Below are 14,919 nucleotides of genomic sequence, written 5' to 3'. Positions count from 1 at the left end.
CTATCAACGTTTCTGCTTCCTCATCTCCCCCTCTATTAACTGTTTTGCTCCATACCACTGTTTCCGCATCAACGCATTTCTGGAGGTCGTGCCACCAAACTTCTACTTTTGGCCTATTACTTGCTTTCCAGCCCATAGCAATTCTGTGCTTGGCCAGTATATAAGCCAAGGCTTTGAGTTTACTCACATGTTTCAACTTACACGGCCTAGGGAACCCCCCACCATGCATGACCAGAAAGATTCCACTTCCAGCCTAATCCCCTTCTCAGTCAACAGGCGGGCCACCTCCCCCCGAAATGTCCTTATTTCCGGGCATGCCCAGAACATATCCGCGTTCACCTCCCCGCATTTGGACATGTTTGTGTTCCTGCATTCTTAAACTGTGCAATCTTCTGAGGGGTCATATACGCTCTATGGGTACCATATAACTGGATGTGTTGCAATCTTGCATTCCTGGACACATTTTTGTGGTATCCCTGAACCCTCGCCCACAAACCATCACTCAGATTCCCCAGCTTCTTATTCCCAGTTCCGTCTCAGCTGGAGCACCTCCTTTCCCACCCTTGACATCAGCAATTCGTACATTCCGGAGACCTCATGGCCTCCGCCTGATACATCGTAAAATGTTTCTATGAACGTGTCGGGCTGACCCTCCAGCACTATTTCTGACCAAGTGTCTTATCTTCCGCACCAACCTAGTATGAGTAATATACTGTCCCCGGTGTAGACCGGTGTCTTCCACCAGTGTGTCAAACTCCACTGCCTTCCCATCTTGCCACACATCCCCCAGTGTTGCTATACCAGTCAGTTCCCAATGCCTCCGAACTATCTTCCTCAATTGCTCATCCACTCCTTTCAGTGCCACTAGTGGCACTTGTGGGGAACACAGGATTGGGTTCTCCATGACCCGACAAGCCCTTCGCCAAATCTTCCATCCCAAATCTAACATTCTTGTCCCCCCCATCTTGCTGTGGTTTCGGCAACCATATCCACTCTTTTAGGAAAAACGGGACACATTCAGCTCTCAAAAATCTGGACTCTGATGTGGAGTCTTTTGATAACCACCTAGCTACATATTGTAGTTGGCTGGCCAGATAGTACATCTCGAAGTTGGGCAATTTAATGCCCCTTTGGTCATACATGTTTTGCAGTTTCCATAGTGCTATTCTGTTTCTAGTGTTGTCCCGTATGAACCCTCTGCATATACCTTGGAGTTTAACAAAGAAGCGCTCGGGTATCATGTATGGTATATTCACAAAGAAGTGTAACAACCTAGGCAGCACCACTATCTTTAAAAATGCCACTCTCCCCATCATGGTCAAAGGGAGCTTGGCCCAGAACCACATACTGTTTTCAATATTAGTCACCACCTTCTCTGTGTTTTGTTTGTATTCCGTCTCAACAGTGTGATATACATCAATCCCCAGGTATCTAAAGGTCCTAGTCTCCCATTGTATTTGTAATACCGGCAGTCCCTCTCGTGGTATCCCTTTATTTCTGCCAAAGGGAAATATACATGATTTCTTGGGGTTCACTGTTATGCCAGACAGCACCGCGTATTGCCCCATTACTTCCAGAATATATTGTAGGTTCTCCTCAGGATATCTCAAATACAACAGCATATCATCAGCATACATTGATATCAGGTGTTGTCCCCCTTCGTGCTGATCCCCACCTCTCCATATTCAGTCACCACAAGTTAAATGTCCTTTTGCAAAATAAAGGAAAATATCTGTTTTAAAAGGGCATGTTGGATAAGGCCCTGCCCTTATCTAGCAATGTGAAGGGGATTGTGATGTGAAAATACATGTATGAAATGGTTCTATTCAGCAGGTTTTCTTCCAATTCAGAGCAAAAATAAATACAATTGCATGAAACTGCAGTGGCTGTGTGGGGGGAAAGGCAGTCCAAAAATAGGCTTCTGAGTGGCCACATGGGGGGGGAGAATCAGCCAAACAGGTCTGCTAGGAGGATGTTAGCAACATAAAGACCCCCACAGTAAACACCTTGAACACACAAGTGATAATTGCTAGGTTGGACAGGCTGTTGTCTGTGCTCCAGCCTTTTACAATAGAATTCTAGGACACTGAAGTGCGAGTGAAAATTCACACTGCCCTTGTGATTTCCACCAGAAGCTTCAAAGGAAATCTCTGTGACAACCTGGGGTGAGGGGGTAACCTTGGAAAGGCATGCCCATACATTGAGGACAATACTGACATTTGTTTCCAAAAACTATTTATTAATAAAAATGTTAAAGACTTGTATCTCTGCAGCAGGACTTGATGCCATTGCAAATGTTAACACTGATATGCCTAATAATAATCTATATACATGTGTAAAGTTAAAGAATTTTAAGTAATATAATTCTCCCTGAAAAGCACGGAAAAACTGGTAGAAGGACGAAACAAGGACCCACAATCATGAGGATTGGACTGCTATGCTCTAAATACAATATGTAATTTGCCCATGTGATTTGTTAAAATGCCAGTAAATTAGGTTATGACTGATTTAGGGCAAAAAGTACTGTGGGATAGCTTTTTACCTCATAAAATGCAACCTCATAAACTGGGACAACATTGATTGTCCTATCCGCTTCTTGGGGGTAGGCCTAGCTCAGTTCTGCCCACCAATAATTCTTTGATGTCACCATGCCCTATATAAAGAGTAGCTGACAGAACTACAGACAGCCTCTTCCTGAAGTTCATGATCTGCTCCATTCATCTTGCCGATTCCTACTACAAGGCCAAACCAGTGCTGACCCTACTCCAGAGCCCACTGCAAAACCCAAGCATAGCTGATTCCTATTCCCAGCAAGGCCATTGATGCAGAATCAAACCACTAATCTCCCATTAAAAAGGGGAAAGCTGTGGTACATTTTGCATCCTGAAATCAGACCGGCTTGCTGTCCACTAACTGCATCCAGCGGTACCTGTGCCATCCAGTGACCCAAATTGCCCAGCTGTTCGCTACCTGGTGACCAGACCTTGGCCAGCTGACTTTTGCCAGGCGTACAGCCGTGTGATGACCAGAACCTGCTGACTGCCCAAAATCTCAAAACCAAAAAGTGGACTGTGAGTATAATCCCCCACCCATAGAAACACATAGCCTATCTTCTGTTGCCTTTGGTCCTTATCCCACTCTCTAAGTAGTCATATTTACACCCTGGTAACTTGTTGAAACTATTACAATTATCCGCGTATCCTGTCCTTAATGTTTGAGTGCTAGCGCCATCTTTTTTCCATTTTTGTCTGGTGTAAATGATAAGCCCTTAGTTACATTTGGAGTAATCAAACTAATTTCCATATATTTTATTGTTGGGGTTGAGCACTGGGGTGACTAGGTTGACCTCGCAAATCAACCTTGGAGCTTACTGTGTTCCTCCGTAACAATATAGCCTAGATAATTTAGTTTAAGTAACATTTTCCTTTCTTTCAAAACCTATTTTCTCACTTTTAAATTCTCTATTTTCCTAAACACGAACCTCACTCTACCATCCAAATCTCACAAAAGGTAGCAGGCGCTCCTCTCCAGAGAGAACATGGCATGATAACCTGTTCTGAGGTGAGAGTTTGCAGCACACGCTTTTTGCTCACTGTACCTTTCACAGATGGGAAATATCCACTTGCATATCAGTCTTTGTCCCGCCCACATGGGCAATCCAGCACAGAAATGCTATGGCAATTCCTCTCTGAACAAGAGTACCGACAGCGGGACAAAGACTGATATGCAAATGGTTATTTCCCATCTGTGAAAGGTACAGTGAGCAAAAAGCGTGTGCTGCAAACTCATCTCAAAACAGGTTATCATGCCTTGTTCTTTCAAGAGGAGCGCTTGCTACCTTTTTTTGAAATACCTTCCAAATCTCTATCAATTCACCAGCTAGAGACCTATTTTCCTCTATATTGTCCTTGTGATATATATCTATTCCCCAGCCCAAGAATCACACTCCAAATCAGAGTATTTCACACGTTTTTCAAAGAAACCGTTTTTGACATTTTAAACAGGAATTGGGTAAATTGCTAACTTTTCAACGCATCATTTGGCTCCAGCTGTGTTAACTTTCCACTCATTTTCGAATTGTATGCTCCTTGTTGATCCATTGCATTGTGATTGTTTTGCTAAGGGTTTAAAGTCTTTTTGCCTCTTATTCTATGAGGGAAGGTTGGATTTTTATTCTGTCGTCTGCCTCTTATCCTCGACTCCCTGCTGCTTCTTTCTATCCAGATATATTCAATTATTTGTGGGTTGAGGGAACATTACAGGGGGAAACCTTAACTTGGATGCGATTTACTCTAATCCAAAAAGTACTCCTATTCAGTGTGCTTTGTATACGTTCTAGGAGAATGTTAACCAAGTGCATTGCTTCCATTTTCATTGTAAATATCACCCCATTCGTGATGGTTGCCCCATATTAAAAACTGGATGATTTCCTTTGAATTTTAAAAATAAATAAATATTGTATTTTCACCTACCGGCCTAGTTCATGGTCCATTGTGACCCAGGGTATTTGAAAAAGGGAGTGTGAATTCACTTAAAATAAAGAGGAAGGCATATCAATTGAGCGCTACATCCTAGGCTGAGACCAAGGTGTGTGTCACCTGATTGAAATCCTTAACAGGCCCGAGAAGAATCCAAAACTAACCACATCTTCCATGACAGAGTCTAGGTTCCGCTCCGGGTCTCTGATAAACAGTACTATGTCGATGGCGTATAACGGGATAACCATCCTGTGTTCAAAGAGCTGAATGCCCCTGTGTATGTGGGCTTCCCTGACCCTCTCGGTTCAATCGCAAGGGCGAAGAGTAGCGGCGAGAGGGGGGCAAACCCTGTTTCGTTCCCCTGCTAAGAGATATTCCCAGGCTGATTAGGTCTATATCGTCTCTTCTCAGAAGAGCAATAGGATTTTGTGGATGAAGGACCACTATTCCCTTGAGGACGTGGCTTGAACAATTGCAGGTTTTGGTGATACGATTGTTTTAACGAAATTGAGCTAAGGGTTTTAGCAGCAGTGACACTAGCTTTACATTTTTGAAGGACCTCATCAGCGGAGGGATCAAAAGGTTTTTTGCGAGAGAAGGTCCTCTCTTAGTTGAAGACGTATTGGAGGACAGATGGACATGTCCAGAAGGTCCGGGTAACATGTCCTCCTGGCCCAATCCAAGGCAATCATGTGTTTCCCAAACTTTCTTAATCTCCTGATCATGTGAGGAATGACGGGGACTGGAGCAAACGCATACAGGAGTGGAAACTCCTAGTCCACTATGAACACGTCCCATAGAGCTCCTCTTTGAAGAAATTCCCTGGGGCAGTACAGTTCGCACTTCCGGTTGACACTGGTTGGGAACAGATCCACCTGTGGGGTTCCCCAAAGGGTGAAGATCACGTGAAGGACTTCCTGAGCTAGTTCCCACTCGTGGGAGACTGCTGTGCCTGCTCAGAGCGTCTGCCGCTGTGTTCTCTTGTCCGGCTAGGTGAACAGCTGATAGAGCGATTCCTTCTTGAATTGCCCAGTACCAGAGCTGCATTGTCTTTCTGCACAGTGGTAGTGACCCAACACCTCCTCTCTTGTTTAGGTAGTACATGGCACTGTGTTGTCTGTCATTATCAGGACATTCTTTCCCAGTACAGAGGGTATAAAAGCCTTCAGCTCAAGTCTGATTGCCCTCAGCTCCAAAAGATTGATATGAAGTTTGGAATCCGATGGAGACCAACGACCGCAGATTGTCAGATCGTTGGTGTGGGCTCCCCACCCCGTGAGTGAGGCGTCCGCCACTGTTATCTCCGGCCATGGTTGCCAAAGAGGTTGTCCATTCAGAATGTTGTCCTTGCAGGTCCACCACAGAAGATCCTGTGTGACCCTGCTTGGAACCTGAAGTAGGTCTGACATATTTCCTGAGAACTGGGACCATTGTGTGCTAAGGGCCCATTGGAGGGATCTCATTCTCAGGCGAGCCTCTGGCACCAGAAAAATGCAGGATGCCATGAGGCCGAGCAACCTCAAAAAATCTGTGAGACGCTGGGCACTTTGAAATTTGGAGACCATCTGTAGAATGTCTTGAGCCCTCACCTCGGGTGGCGGGCTCTTTCCCAGGGATGTATCCAGTACAGCTCTGATAAACTGGAGCTTTGGAGAAGGTGTCATATGGGACTTCTTGTAATTGAAGGAGAAGCCCAGTCTGTGAAGAGAGTGGCAGGTGACGTTGAGATGATCGATGACTTCTTCGGGAGAATGCGCCCTGATCAGCCAATCATCCAGGTAGGGGTAGAAGTGAATCCCCCCTCTCCTGAGACTCGCTGCCACCACTGCCATCAGTTTGGTGAAAACCCTTAGGAGGAGGTTAGCCTGAATAGCAGAACTCGAAACTGATAATGAGAACCGCCAACTGCAAGCCTATTTTCTGTGCTCGAGATGGTTTGGCACATGAAAATAAGCGTCATGAAGGTCCAATGACACCATCCAATCATGGAGTTGGAGGGCCTGAAGGATCTGAGAAAGTATGACCATCTTGAATTTGTACTTCGTGAGGAACTTGTTCAAGTATCCCAAGTCCAAGATGGGTCTCAGTCCTCCGTCCTTCTTAGGTATTAGCAAATATGGAGAGTACCATTCCTTGTTCCTCTGCTACAGGCACCGGTTCTATAGCGCCTTTCTCTAGCAGGGTCAGAATTTCCTGCACAGGGAGCTGATCCTTAACCCTCAAAGAGTGGCTCCCCGGTTGATGGTTCTGAGGTCTCTGAATGAATGGATGGCAGTTACTGTGGGCTATGGATTCCAATGCCCATGCATCCAAAGTAATGTCTCGCCATTCTTTCAGATGCTGAGACAGTCTGCCTCACACTGGTGAACTGTGACTCAAGACCTCAGAGTGGTTTTGAGGCAGCTGATGCAGTGGCTGTTAGTAAGGATGTCCCTGTTTGAGCGGGCTTCGCACCTCTCCCTAGTCCACCACAAGGGAATCTTCTTTGGCCTCTTTTACTAGCCATTCCTCTCGCTCTTCCAACCGAGGAGCAGTAGCGAAAATATCTACCCCTCCAAGGCTGTCCACTGATGCAAAAAGGCTGAGGGTGCCTAATAGCAGCACCTAAGGATTTGGCTGCTGCTTTTGAGGTCTGCAACTTCTCAAGGCTTTCGTCAGCCTTGTTGCCAAAAAGGCATGCCCCGTTAAAAGGTGTGTTGAGGAGTCTGGATTGCACATCCGGCGCAAATCACGACTTCCTCAACCACGCAAATCTGCATATTACGGTGCTTGTTGCCATGGCTCTGCTGATGCCGTCATAAGAATCCAGACCTGATTGAAGAGACTCGCATGTGGCTTTTCTTGCCGTCTCCAACAATAGTCAAGAACCTGCCTCTTTCCTCACCCTCGGGAATGTGCTGTGCTGCCATGGAAATACAGTCCCTTAGAGGGAATGAGAATTTTGCAAGGGCACATGTGGAGTTGGCTGATTTAAAAGCCATGCTCCCTGCAGAAAATACTTTTCTTGCCCATCCACCTACTCTCTTGTTATCCCTATCTGAAGGGATAGTTGGATAGGCTGTCTGCTTGGAAGTTGTGGTAGCTGCCTGTACCACCAGACTCTCTGGAGTGGGGTGTTTAGACAGGTAGTCGGGTCACTTCTGGCAGGGCCATCATGCCTTACATTGGAGAGCCACAACCATGGCTTTCCCCCTCTCCCCCATCAAGGGGAAGATTTGTGCTATGGAGGGAGTTGTTTCCAGTCACCTGCCAGCAATATCAAGTGCAAAAAATACAAGTACCAGAATACTCAGAGCTAATTAACTTGTCACACCTGAAACAGAAATGCAGACCCGCCTGAAAAAAACAAAGAAACTCAGCCTCCCCGAAGATTGATGAAGTCATGAAAACGTGCGTTAAAGCTAAAGACTGGTAACAGAGCGCCTGCCTTCACATCTTTAATCACTGCTGGTAAGGCAGTATTTTTTGGTGAGGTTTTTGTTCACTGCCGGATTAGTCTATGGCGTCTCCCAATTTGCTGCTGCCATTTCTTGGAGAGCAAAATACTCTGCTTGCTCACCACCGGAGAGCCTACTGTGTAACCGGAGCCTGCTGTAGCCCTTCCTTTCAATCGACCTTGTGACTCCAGAAACGAGGACCCCAACCAAGAGCCGGGCGAGACCCACTAGACTCAGGAAGACCTGCATTTTGAGCTGCAATAACCCAATACCGTGGGACCTTGAGCCATTGTGTGGTGCACGGTCTTCCGAATTCCGATTCTCGCTGAAACTTCATGAGCATCCTGCTGGATTTCCAGAGGCACGATTCTAGCCCGAAAAGTCCCCTCACCAGAGTGCTGGACCTTGCAAACGACAAGAATCAGACCGGCGATATTCTGTCTTCTTCTGTGTTCCTGAAAAAGGTGCCAAATCCACATAGCCGCATGCAGCCATGAGCGATACCTTGCCTAGAGCCTTCCCCGTTATCCTCCAGCTGCAAAATCTTCTGTGCTGAGGTACTGTGCTGGCTTGGGTATTTACTTACCTTAATTTTCTTGCGATTCCTGTGTAGTTTTGGGGTGTTTTCTGTAATTGGGAGTCCTCACGTCCAGTGCACCAAGGTCCCTGCTGGAATCCTCCTAGGGTGTCTTCTGTGAAGCTCATGGACCCTCAACTAACTCTAAAGTACTTACTTACTTGTTGTAACAGTCTTCCTTAGGAACACTGACTTTTGTACTTCAGATCCTATCCCGACTTGCCTATTTGACAATATAGCCTAGTAACGCCCCTTCTGCCACTAAGAACACTCATGCTCCAAGAATAAGGGAAATACTTCTAAGGATTGGGCCTTTTGCCTAGAAAAGAGAATAAGTGTTTAAAAAGTACTTACTTGCAAAAGAAGTTGGTTAGTAATTTTAAGTCTAAGAGTGAACAGTTATGAATGTTATTACTTACCTTAGAAATGTTCTGCCATTCTGAAAAGTATATGTAACATCTTTCTTTCCTTAGACTGTTTCACCATTCTAACAGAAAGTAGATGTAAGGTTATATTATTCACCTGTGATTTGGTTGTGCCTCTTCCCAAAGGTAATACTGTTGGTTTCACTTCACTATTCCTGTTAGGATAAATGTATGAGTGTCCCCCAACTGGGTCTTGCTTCCTGTAATACTCACACAGAGAGGAAGTGCCTAGAAATCTGCAGTGACAGCAGAAGATCCATTACTAAATGATAATCGGGTAGCCCACTAGGGGCCTCCTCAAATAGGTGACCTTCCCTACGAAATAGAACCCCGTCCATGCCAACGAGATATGGATGGGATAGAAGTTCAGCTGGAAGAGCAAAATACCACCAGGTGTGCACCAGCCCGAAAAGAAATGAAGAAGAAGAAGTACCAGAGTAGTGGGAGATATAAATGATTTTAAACAATTATAGAGAGACTAACCTGATTGCCTGCGAATCTGCTTTTTAAATGATGATTTAGAAAAAGGTGGCAAAAACTCTGATGTTTTCTGATAGAACTCCGGGGAGTGAGTAGCACAAGAATAAGGATGTTTGAGTGAGGTGGGGTTAAGGGGAAGTGTAGTTAATATGTTTAGTTGGACCCTTTTTCCCGTACGGAACAAGGACGTTCTAATGGGGACAAGAGTGCAATGGAAAACAGCAAGGTGTCCAAAGTTGTCGGATTGTAAAAGAACAATTCAGCTGATGTTGGACAATGCAGTATCAATCCGTTTAAGTAAATGTGTCAAAGAACCAGGTAAGCATAGGCAAACAAAACAAAATCGTAATCCAAGGTACATGGTCGAGTTACCAGAGCCGGAATCAAAAGCAGGAGGGAGACGTCAATCGAAGGTAAGTTAGTTTCAAGTAGATGTCCATAACTAGGCAGCATTAACCTGGAACGGGAGCGAAGGATCAAAGAAGTAGGGAAACAACTTAAATCAGAAGCACTTGCATATTGAGATGCAAGTTCTTTTGTACTTCCGGGCTAGAGTGGGTGTGCACGATGCTGGCGTGTGTCATGTGGTCATGGAAACCAAGGTGGAAAGTGGAGGGAACGAGGGGGCTGAGCTGTTTGAGAGTGCGATGATCTAGGAGGCGCCATGGCAACCGCCAGGAGCGGCGGAACAGAGACGCGGGCTTCCCCCCACCTCAGAAAATGACGGCGATGAAGGTTAGACGCCGGAGCCGCGACACTTCCCCCGACTTGCTGTTAGAATTTCCAGAATAAGTCTGCCGTAGATTTTACTTCGCTAGAATAACTGAGTCATTCATGAAGTGTTAAACTGGGTTTTCCTTTCCTAGTCTGTTTTAGAAAGACACAAAAACAGCCGTAGCTTTATACTTGCCTTTAAGTTGCGGATAGCTTCTATTAAAAAAGTGTATAGGTTTTACTTTCCTTGAGTATAACTGCGTTATCCTAAAATAAGTTAGTGTTATTGCTTCCCTTAGTCTGTGAACTGAAAAGCAACTGTAATTGAATATTACACCACAAGGTCCAACTCCCCTAGAATAACTGTTATCCTGAATCAAAGTTATAGGTTTATACTGTTTTTGGAATCTGTGTTTCACTAGACCAGAAAGGTGTATTGTCCAGTTGATATTACTATGTGATTTCTTGCTGAGTGTCACCGTACAACTGATATGGTCGGCTACCCTTGTATTAAGTAATCTAAAAGTAACTATTGGTTTTGACTTCCCTAGAACTCCTGTTAGGTGTTCCAAATAAGGTTATATGCTTTGGTCTGCATACCTTCAATCATAGTGTTGTCTTTTGCTATAATTGTGGTGATATATAATGTGGTAGTACTTATTTCCCCCGAGATTTATCTGGGCATACTTGTATATTTCATTTATTGTTTACAATACATAGTGTTTCGTAGGAACATTTGTATTACAATTCCATTTGTACTGATTCTACAGCCCTCTCTCCCTCCTAAGATAAGCCTGGCTGCTCTGTCTACGCTACCATGAACTCAGGTGTTACAGCCTTATACTAGGAGTGGAGTTTGGTACTGTCAAAGTTGAATGGTTTTACTAAGCCCTTAGTTGGACTTCAGAAAAACTGTCCGAACCGAAAGGAGAACAAGAAATATTAATAAGAATTAACTAAATATTATATCACTCTAGCAGCAAGGGAAGACAACAGCTTATTTTATACAGATTTTAGCATTTTAAAATTGAATGATTACTATTTTGTATTGATCTCGCTGGTACTATGGTTGTTACTTACAATGTGAAATGTGTATAATGTAAACGTTTAGTTTATGGTTAACTTACACCAAAATATAAAATCTTGACTGACTGAATTGGAAAAGGGGGAGTGGCTTAGTTTTATTTTTTGAAACGCTTCTCACCTGTGTCCTGAGGAAAGGACAGGCCCTGATTGGTGCAGGAGGCCAAGAGAGTGCTGCAGCAAATGGAGGGTGGGAGAAAGGCACTAAACCACCAGCCCCACACTATAAAAGTAGACAGCAGGAGAGGCATGGTGTAGGTTGCTCGGCTAAGATCACAGAGGAGGTTGAAGGTGGACCAAGAGATAAGGTGTCTGATGGATGGCGGTGCAAAGTATTGGAGAGTTGGTGGCAGAGCTTAGCGAAGCTGCAGTATTTATGAGAGCGATACCAGTTATAGTGGGTGTATAAAAGGTTAGATAGAGATAGTGTGGGAGATAGGAGTAGGGGAGTGGGATAGTAATAGTTAGGGGTGAGAGGGAGTGTTTGGAAAGAGTGAGGCTACTAGAGAGGGGTGCAGGAGTGGGTGCAAGAAGAGGGGTGTAGGAGAGAAGTGGGAAGAGGGCAAGAGTAAAGTAAGCGAGGAGTGGAAGGGTGAGCAGGGCACCACATACCTAACTTTTGGGCGAAAAAGTAGGAGTAGTAGTAGTGTGGATAAGAGAGATTAGTAGTCGTGAGGAGTAGGTAGTAGAGTGAAGAAGAGAAGTACTGCAGAGGGAATGGTAGTAGTAGTAGGATGGACTGAGTAGTAACACAAAGGGTGGAGGTGAGGACTAGAAGTCAATGGAGAAAGTGCAGAGTGAGGAGAGCAGCATAGGTAGTGGTGCAGCAAAGGGTAACTAGTAGTAGTGCAGAGAGGGTCAAGTAGTAGAAGAGTGGCTGGGATAAGTGGTAAGAAAGAATGGAACTAAACTGGTGGGCAGAGGTAGGTGGCAAGAGACAGAAACATCGGAGAAACATGAGGGGACAAGAGACAGTGGATGTAGTTGGAAAGAGGAGGTGGAGAATAGTAAGGAGATCTAGAAGGCTTGAAAATCAAGGGCACACATACACCACTGCCAATAAGAACTAACAGTGATAGTGTAGGGCCAATGCGGACGTCCCTGAGGGATTTAGAGTCTGCTCTTAAGGCGAACAACATCAGTCTTTGCCAGAACTCTGACAGTAAGGGTTACCGATCAGTAGCACTAACCAGGGTTATGCACTCATGGGCTAAAGAGGCTGTCAAGGAAGACAAGAGAGAGGGAGGGACAGCCCTAGTGCCACTTTGCCCAAATCCCTTTTCCAGCCATTACATCCAATCAAACCATCTGCCCGTTTTGTGCTGAACAATCTGTGTTCCGAGAAACGGTATTACCCAAATTGACCGTGCACAATTGACCTTTTGTCCTAATTGACCGAATTAGAGTGGTCCTAATTGACCTTTCACACAATTGACCTTTTAGTTTTTATATATATGCAGGAATACATTGTAGCTCTTACTGAGCATAATTTGTTATGTTATAAACATTCATACATAAAACACACCTTCCCGCCATTCTCTCAACACTTCACTCAATATTGATATATTTGATCTGGTCCAGTAATTCTCCCAAAAAGAACTTGTTTTCCTAGTACTCTGTATGTCGTGCATTGAATCTTTTTTAGTCTCCATTGGTTTGTGATGGACAGGGACAGCTGCTCAGCCACTGTGGGCACTGCCAGCATGCCTGTAGTCTATTTTTAGCACAGGCTGCATTCACTGTGTGCTTTGAGCAAAGCTAACTACAATTTAACAGTTTTACAAATATATCAATCTAAATAGTTATTTGTACCCTATATTTCAATCCTAACTATCTTTATTTAGTGACCCCATTTCCCTCTGGACTCTTGTAGTGCTTAGAACACAGTTAACAGAAGTCTTGCCTAATTCTAAAGCGCTTGGGAATGAAGGAAAGCACTAGGCTCCTTCCCAACACACCCCAGGGCCCGGTGATCGCCCAGCTGCACACATAGATGACACATGTTAGTTACTAACCCAGGGACCCTCTCCGTCCAGCCCCTTTGGTGTATTATTAGAAATGCCATCCAGGGGAAATACACACGTAGGCTGCAGGACCCTGTCAGTGACTACTGGCTTGAGAATAGGCCCATTACACCTTACATTCTGACATCCTGTTTTAACTTGGCCGTGCAATGTCCTTTTGTTAGTTTCCGGTCTCATCCAACACTCTGAACCCACGTGTGGGCTAGACCCCACAAATGTAACAAGGCCTGCCACTGCTTTGGTAAGGTTAGACATCTCTACCAGAATACTATTTAAGGTTGTCATAACCTTACTATGAGTAGCTTCAGTACATTGACAATTGCACTGGAACCCCCCGGCCACGGGGAGTACCTTCCCATCACCCACAATTAAGCTCTCGTTCTGTACTCCGTACCCCACCCCCTGAGAGTAAAGCACACCCCAGCACCTATGTTCAGTACAGCATCTAAGCCCACCTCCATAACCCAGACATCTCTATTAAACGTCTCCATCCAGTCATCCCTTGGCCGCAAGATCTCAAATCGATTATGGGAAATCGACAATGGGATTTCCAGTGCTATTTTGGTCTCAAGATGTCCATTCACTGAGGCAGTCTCATTACCACCAGTAGGTGCTTGCATTCCATGGCAGTGACCCTCCCCTCCCAACTTTTTAGGACACAATGAATAACTCTCAAATACACAAATACACTGGAATCCAAGGACTTTGTGGGCTCATCCTCCCCCTTTGCGATGGCGACGGATATATTAGCCTTAATAAACATGCTCATGTAATCCTTTCTAATAGACAGCCTTACTCCTGTGCAAAATTGCCATCAATTAGCAATGATAAGGTACCTAATGAGTGTATGTGTGTACATCCCAGGGGACAGGTCTTGTGTACTTGCACTAATATCAGTGTACACATAAATCCAATCGGCTATTACTAATAACTGATATAGGTCATACAATTATGTTACATGCTATTACTGCAATTCCCATTAACCATGACATCCTGCTCTCCTTTCTCAAATAAACCTAGACCCAGGTACTTCACTAGCTTGCCTTTAAAGTATGCCTCTCTCACAGGGCAACTGAAACAGAGATGATCTACCTTAGAGAGTCAAAACCCATGACTGGATACCACTCTTCCTTATAAGACCGTGCATATAAGGTATTCTTAATGGTGCCCGTACCATCAGCTACCAGTCCTCCTTTCTGACCACCCCAATAGGATGCAAAGCATGCAAGCGTCCGTGCTTGCTAAAGTGAGGAACAGCACGGGCAGCTCCCATTTTCTAGAAACTGTGCATAACCCAGCCGCTGCAGGGTACACAAGGTTCTGTTTGAATGTTACATCATTATGAATGCACCATGCAATAATGACAAAAATGCAGTTACCACAAAAGTGATCCATTGTGCATAGGCCCAACAGGAACACACCCTCAATCCCTCAATGCCATTCTACTATTAATCACATTGATGCCATACAATTAAGATAACAGTTTCCACTCAAATCTTAGTTTACATTCACACAGATATAAAATGCAAAGCAGGAATGTAGCAGCCACTGTATTAAAGGATGGAGCCATACAATACAGGGAGCAATGCTGAGCTATAAAGTTTGACACAGATCAATTTCATAGAGGAAAGGATATTCCTGCACGAACTAGACATTTTTATTATTATGCAATTTGCTAATATATTTCTCAAAGCTTGCAAG

At 44.6% G+C, this 14,919-nt stretch overlaps 1 protein-coding gene across 1 annotated transcript in view; it reads right to left on the bottom strand.

Moving 5' to 3' along the window:
* PIK3R4 (phosphoinositide-3-kinase regulatory subunit 4) overlaps positions 1 to 14,919 on the bottom strand; it is a 1,130,409-nt gene that overhangs the window by 419,580 nt on the left and 695,910 nt on the right. The window lies entirely within an intron of this gene.

The sequence above is a fragment of the Ambystoma mexicanum genome, chromosome 2q (genome assembly GCF_040938575.1).
Source record: "Ambystoma mexicanum isolate Mex_15411 chromosome 2q, UKY_AmexF1_1, whole genome shotgun sequence".
Lineage (NCBI taxonomy): Eukaryota > Metazoa > Chordata > Amphibia > Caudata > Ambystomatidae > Ambystoma > Ambystoma mexicanum.
The sequence above is the reverse complement of the archived record's forward strand: the minus strand, read 5'-3'. Positions and strand labels throughout refer to the sequence as shown.